Raw genomic sequence first — 7,808 nt, 5'->3', positions numbered from 1 at the left:
CGAGGTGTTCAGCGACAGATGTTCAAAGACAGATGTTCAGGAGGGTCCTAGTCGGGCTATCCGCAGAGCCTGGCTGCAGCAGGGAAGGTTGATAGGTGGGGTTCTAGCCAAGAGTCCCTTCCTTCTTCGGGGTCACTCTGCTTTGTGGGGACTGGCTAGCACCAGGATGGGGAGGAAAGTTTATTTAAATGACATCCAATTTTAAATATTTTCCTCCAAAATAATTCTCAGGTTTTTTTTTTTCAACAACCCATATATGTTTGCAATTTTTCAGCTTTCAATAACAGTTCTTCATTCTCTCATTCCAGAACACTTAGTTTGTTCTCTATAAGTAAACAGTAGGAAGCAAAGGGGAGAAGCTGGGAGCTCTTGCTCCTGTCTGGCCATCCTGCCCAGGTGGTTCTACACATCTGGCAGGTGAAGCCACCTGCCTGTCTTTCAGCCTGCTTTCTCATGCACAACTGTTCTCAGTGCAGTGCTTGGCCAACACGGAGGGCATTGAAGGGAGACGAGCAAAGCTCCGAGAGTTGCTGGATTCTTCCCACCAAACGGAAGAGTCACAAAGTCACAGAAAGAGCAAAAGCCAACACCAACCGGCACATTCTTTCCGGAAGGATACCTGGTAAATGGATATTTGTCTCCCCTCTCAGTTCTCTGTAAGAAGGACCCAACAACCCTGGGCTGAGACTAGAAGCCAAAATAAAACTTTTCACTTCTCAGGTCACTACAAGCTAACTAACACATTCCCTTTTCCCTACCTCTGTCTCTCCCAGTGTTTCTGTTTCTCAGGATAACTAATTATTTTAATGTAGAATCATTTGCGAATGAGGGGTGGCATGCCTCTCCCCTCCCTTCTTCCCCCACAATATATCTGTCTCTTAAAGGCCAATGGCACAAACGGTCATATTCAGGGTACCGAGCATCGATTCAGCATTGTTATCTAGTATGTGTCTTGCCTTACTTAAGTTTTAAAGTTCTATTGTAGTTTATGTGTGTATGTGTGTATGTGTTGCACATGTGTTTGTGTGACAGCATGTCTGTGGAAGTCAGGGGACAGTGGTAGTTGTTTCTTTCCTTTTTTTTTTTTCAGTGTTACAAATAAACATTTATTAGAGAAAATTAGTGAGTCTTACAAATCGGATCCCAAAGTGTGATAACCTCAGTGTCACCCCAGTCCTGTGTTCTAGTACACATGCTTCAGTTACACTTTGGAAAAAAAATTATCCAGGCAAATGCAACAATATCCTGAGGACACAAGTGCAAACAGTTTACCAAATATTGTGACTTTACCAGGCAGGAATGGTTTAGGTAGGCCTCATGTGCTGAATGGCACCAAAGCCAGCAGTAACCAATTTCTAATTACTCAGGTCTTAGTCTGAAAAGGAACAGATTCCAAAGAGCTTATGGAGGCTGCTTTGCGGCTGTGGTCTTTCTGCGTAACTGCTGCCTTCCCCAACCCTAGATGATAAATATTTTAAGTAGCATATTAAAACAAAACAAAACAAAAACAAAAAAACAAAACAGTATTCAAGAAAGTAAGTTTTACAAAGACTGTGGTTTTTTTTTTTGTTTTGTTTTGTTTTGTTTTCTTCTGCTGTTGTTCACCACTGTCTCTAAAATGATGCCTGGCTAATATGAGGGGCCCGATACCTGCTGGAAGCTGGCCTCATTACCCACTGAACCTTTCCCACTGGTCCTGAAATCACTCTTTAAAAAATAAAAAGTCAGCTTGTTTTTTATTGACACTCGTTTTTAAACTCTTTTTAAAAAAAATTTGGAGTTCCCTAAAGCCTCTCCCTTCCAACCCCTCAACCCTAGGTAGGAGAGAAAAAGTTAGTGGTGAGAGGGGCCCTGGCTGTTTAGGGTTGATGGGTTCTTTTGGGGCTATACCAGTCTCTGCCATGCAACACACAGTTTCTTCCAAGCCACTGCATCGAAATGTTTCTCTCTGGGTCTCCACGCTGCCACACCATCTGTCTCTGGTCTCTCTAAACTGCCATAGCTTCTCTTTCTGGAATCTCATATTTCTATCTCTCGGATATGAGCCCATACCCCTCTCCGTGCTGCACGAGACAGGCCATTACCAGCTGGCAAAGACCACGCCCTGCAGGAAGCAATTATTAGCTGTGGACAAACTAAAGCCCAAACTAAAATCCCACACTTGGGATTAAAACAAAAAAATTTACATAACATAACTGAATTAAAAAAAAAAACACTTCAATTACAGTTTTGTTTTTTAATAAATGTTGACTCCTGCCTTGATCAGTTTCCATTTTGTCTCATGGACTAGCCAGTGGTCTACCATCTTTTATTCTCATCTATGTGTAGCATTAGTTAATCTGTGCTACGGTTTCCTGTGTTCCTGGAAACTGGAAGTTAGGACTAGAGGCTTGAAATGATTGTGGTGAGCGGGAGATGGTGGCCCACACCTGTAATCCTAGCACTCAGGAGGCAGAGGCACGCAGGTCTCTGTGAGTTTGAGGCCAGACTCATCTACAAGGCTACACAGAGAAATCCTGTCTTGAAAACCAAAAAAAAAAAAAAAAAAAGATTGTGGTTAAACATAAAAAAATCACTTCAGAGAGAATGCAATGGCCACAAACTTCATCACACCTAAAGGCACCTACAGAGGTGGCCCACTTGGATATCAAAAGTTTTTTCTTTAATTTATTTTTATTAATTATACTTTATTCACTTTGTATCCCAGCTGTAGCCCCCTCTCTCTTCCCCTCCCATTCCCACCCTTCCTCCCCCCTTCTCCACCCATGTCCTTCCCCGAGTCCACTGATAGGGGAGGACTTCCTTCCTTCTGATCCTAGGCTATTAGGTCTCATCACAACTGGCTGCATTGTCTTCCTCTCTGGCCTGGTAAGGCTGCTCCCCACTCAGAGGCAGGTGACCAAAGAGCAGGCCAATCAGTTCATGTCAGAGACAGTTCCATGTTCCCATTACTATGGAACCCACTTGGACACTGAGCTGCCGTGGGCTACATCTGTGCAGGGGTTCTAGGTTGTCTCCATGAATGGTCCTTGGTTGGAGTATCAGTCTCAGAAAAGACCCCAGTGCCCATATTTTTTGGTTCTGTTGCTCTCCTTGTGGAGCTCCTGTCCTCTCCAGATCTTACTATCTCCCTCTTCTTTCATAAGATTCCCTGTACTCTGCCCAAAGTTTGGCTATGAGTCTCAGTATAAGTTTGCTTTGATACCCTGCAGGGTAGAGTCTTTCAGAGGCCCTCTATGATAGGCTCCTGTCCTGTTCCCTGTTTTCTCCCTCTTCTGATGTCCATCCTATTTGCTTTTCTGAATGGGGATTGAGCATCTTAGCCAGAGTCCTCCTTCTTGATTAGCTTCTTTAGGTGTACGGGCATCAAAAGTTTTACTTCTCAGGTGGGGGTGGCTATAGCTTGGGGAATATTCAAGAAAGTAAGCTTCACAAAGATAGTGTGCTTTTGCTGGTGTTCACCCTTCCAACGTTCATCCAGAGACAGGTCTCAACTGCTCCTCCAAAGGCAAGGTAAAGGTCCACTCCTTACCTACAGTGATGGATTTGGGGTATATTGGGGTGTGAAGGTTACCAAACCTTCACGAACTGCATACAGACTTGCATAAACAACAGAAATCCATCATGAAAATGGATTTTTCTGGAGGCTCTGAGTCTAAGGTCAAGGGCTGGCAGGGCTGGTGTCCTGGGAAATTCCTCATGGCTTCAGTAGCTGACATGGAATGGTGTCCTCACATGGCCTTTTCTCCATGATCACACTCGTGATAATCACTTCCTCTTCTTGGAAGTTCCATGGCCTGTGGCATTAGCATCTCATTCGGACCTCATTTCACCCTCATTGTCTCTTCCAAGGCCCTTCCCCCACACAATCATATAGAGGTTAAGGTCCCAAAAGGTGGGTTTTACCAAGACACAATAAAAGAGTTAGTTTGTAAACGTCTTTAAGAAGAGCACACGAGACCCTCATCCCTTCTCTGTGTCTCCTATAAACTCATGCGTTTCATTTTTAATGATTCAGTGCTTCATTGTATGTTCAAATAGTTCCAAATTTGGCCAGTCGCTTGAGCTGTTTAGATGTGTCCATAGCATCTTTGTGAGTGCCCTGGCTTTTTGGCACCAACTACCCAAGTTGTGCCCTCAGAGCCAGAAGCTGGCACCCCTTCAGGGCTGGTCCAGATCTGGAGACATATAGACTCCTCCTGTGCCAGCAGGGCAATAGAACCAGAGGCTTTCTGTGAAGAGCTGATGTCAACATTCCCAATTTCCTTTAACACAGCACCCTTTCTTCTTCACTTTGGCTCTGTGTTCATAGTTTTTCTCTCCCCTTAAACTCTTGTGTTTTGAGGTTTGCTTATTTTCTCTTATGTGTGTGAATGTTTTGCCTGCATGTGGGAACCTAGTACCTGCAGAGGTCAGAAGAGGGCATTACATCCCCTGGAACTGGAGTGAAGTATGGTCATGAGTCACCACGTGAGAGCTAGGAGCCAAACCCGGGTCCTCTGCAAGAGTAACAAGCATTTCTTGGCCACTGAACCCTCTTTCCTCCCCAAGTCTTAATTTTTACAAAAAAAGGTACCATATAAGATGCCCATTTCATTTACCTACTGATTTGTTATACAACATACAAAAGAGTTTCACTATTACTGTTTAATAACATTAATGCCAATAAAACCGTTGGATTAAGCAAAGTTGTTTTGGATTTAAAAAAATCTTTAAAATATCTCACTGTGCTCATACAGTAAAAGTAATATACCAAAACGTACTTCAATTATTATTTCTTTTTTGGTTTTTAATTTTTAAACATTCTATTTCTTTCAAATTACACACACACACACACACACACACACACACGTGCTCGTCTGTCATGTGTAGGTATGTGAGTATGCATATCATGGTACATATGTGGAGGTCAGAAGGTAGCTTTCTGGCCTCCCACCCTGTGGACTTAGGTATTGTTCTCAGGAGACTTGGGGATCAGACTCAGATCATCAGACTTGGTGGCAAGCACCTGCAGAGCCATTTTGTTGGCTCTTTGTTTGCTTTTACATTACTAATATGACAAATAATTGGAGCCATTTGGTCTCATTTATATTAGGATTTAAGGTTAACTTTGGGGTTTGGATCAATTTTAATTTGAACATATAAAGCATCTACTATACAGAGAAGAGGAAAGTCTTTGTTCCACTTCCTTCTCAGACTCTGTTTCACACCTGCCCTCCAGCAGGCCATTGTTATTTTATTATTTTCACATGGACCCCCCTCCCCACCGTGTTTCTTTTGGAAATGCACACATGTGTACGTACACATTGCTCTAAATTTTCTTTTAATCTGGTAATGTCTCCTGGCCATAATTCTACATGCATCCCCGTTTCTTTTCCTTGGCAGTATAGTCACCCCACTGTGTGACTATGTCAGGATTTTCCCCCCTGGTACTCTAATGTAGGCATTGAGGTTGTTTGTGATCCTTTAACATTACAAACAGCCTCACATGTGTGTTATGTTGTTTTGTGATGTATGGCATCAGGGCAAATCCCCAGAAGCACCGCTGCTCTCTTAAAGGGCAAATTCACTTTATTATGTCAGATATCTACAATATATATCTACAATATATATTGAAAGCAGCTTTAAAAATGATTTATATATTTAATGTGTGTGTATATATATTCTGAACCTATGAATGTGTTCCATGTGCATGCAGGTTCCTGTGGAGGCTGGAAGAAAGTGTCAAATCCCTTGGACCTAGACTTAGTTTTGGAGCCACTATGTGGGTGCTGAGACCCAAACTCAGGTCCTATGCAAGAGCAGCCGGTGCTCTTGGATGCTGAGCTATCTCTCCAGTCTGCCTCCCATGGCGGGAATTTTTTTATCTCTACTAGAAACATGTTCAAGTGCTTACTTCCTCACAGCATCAAGTTTCTGTCAATGTCAAGAAGCCACCGTTCAAGAGCGGAATTTACGATTCTCTGACTACCTTGGGAATGAGTATTTCTTTTTTCAGTGTTAAAACCTGTTTGACTCTTCTCTTCTGTGGACTGCTTGCTGATCATCTACCTTTATTTACTAAGTTAGAGTGAATCTAATGTTTTGTTTTGTTTTTTAAAGACAGGATTTCTCTGTATAACCGCGGCTGTTCTGGAACATGATCTGTAGACCAGGCTGGCCTCAAACTTACAGAGATCCTCCTGCCTCTACCTTGTGTACCACCACCACCATGGCAAGCAAAGCCACTCTAATGTATATCTGCTAGCCATATAGAAATCAAATGCAAAGCAAACCAACAAGGAAACAGAGGAGTGTCCTACTTAAACTTTGTCTCGCAAAAAGTACTGGTTAGCTCTTAATATTTAACTTTTCTCTACAGGTCCCATTGAATCAACTGGAGCATATTTGGCAGGAACTCATCGGTTTAGTGTTATTAGAATCTTGGCAAGTCTTCTGGTTTCACTGGAACATGGTGTTAATGAAAAAAAGACCGCAGCTTGCACAGCCACATGTGCTGTCGGCTGCACGGGAAAGCTGTTCCCCAGCAAGCGCGGGGCCGCCCAGCTGCCTCAAGAGAACAGTCCGTGGGCTGTGGCGTCATCTCCAAATGTTGGTCGTCCAGGGGGTGGGTGTCCCAGGTTGCGGTTCTTTGGGGGCCCAATGCTAAGCTTTGCATGGGAATTTCTCCGTGAGGTCAGCAGCCGTCAGAAAGACACATGTGCCAAGCAGGAGGGGGGGCAGAGCTTTGCCCTGTGTTCGTCTCAAGCCAGCTGCTGCCCACGTGATCCCAGCCACAGCTCTAACAGGGTGCAAAGTCCCTGTTAGCCATCTATTGCTGCATGAAGATTGCTCCCCCCAAGGGGGAGGGTGGCTCAAGGAAGTAGGTGCTGTTATCTCTCGCATTTCAGGAATCCAGGAACTGCTTGGCTGGGCGGTTCTTTAGGAGGGTGATGAGGGTGTCAGAGATGTCAGCCAAGACAGTGGTTGTCTGAAGGTGTGAGTGGGACCTACTTCTAAGATAGTCACTGCTTTGACTCAACACATTCCTCCAGAGTTTCCCTTAGTGGGGTTCTAATCTACAACCCAATGAGACTCAAGTTGCTAGCACCCCCAATGTGGTCTTTCTAGTCTTCAGGACTGGAAGAAAGCCTCAAATCTAGGTGTGTTCATCACAGCAGCTTACAGGGACCCATGTGGCTGGCAAGTTGATGCTGGCTGGTGTCCGGAGGCTCCATTTCATTCCAGGTCGTTGGGGGTATCTTCAAATGATGTCTGATCTCGTGCAGAGTGAGAGACTTGAGAGAGAGTAAGGGGTGCTGCATTGCTTTTTATAATCCTAGTCTTCGAATCACACACCCTGCCTTGCCTCTAGGGTCTGTTAGAGGCAGATAAAATCCAGCTCATATGCAAGAGGAGTTACTTTTGTCTTTAGAAGGTGGATGTCACAAGAAATTTACAAACACATTTTTTAAATCACCACAAACCCTGAAGCCAGGGTGATTTTACTCTCGGGCTTTCTGAAACCCCTGGTCTCTGAGGCAGGTCTACCTCTCTGGTGAACCTCATAGCACCTCAGAGAAGTCTCCTCCCAGATAACAGTTCTTCCCATAGGATTTGACTTTTATTGTCCCTGTTAATAACTTCCTTTCTAGTCCACAGAGCTAGGAAGCCTGTACCTTGAAAAGTGATCCAGACACAATGAGCACCATGTTTTTGTCTCACTCAACCTCAATGTACTGAGGATCTAACAGGCTTCCAGACCTTAGCATAACAGACACCATGTTGGAGGCCCCATTCTGACCTTAAAACCCAGCACATAGGTCCCA

Source organism: Meriones unguiculatus, chromosome 6 (assembly GCF_030254825.1).
Source record: "Meriones unguiculatus strain TT.TT164.6M chromosome 6, Bangor_MerUng_6.1, whole genome shotgun sequence".
Classification (NCBI taxonomy): Eukaryota; Metazoa; Chordata; class Mammalia; order Rodentia; family Muridae; genus Meriones; species Meriones unguiculatus.
The sequence above is the reverse complement of the archived record's forward strand: the minus strand, read 5'-3'. Positions refer to the sequence as shown.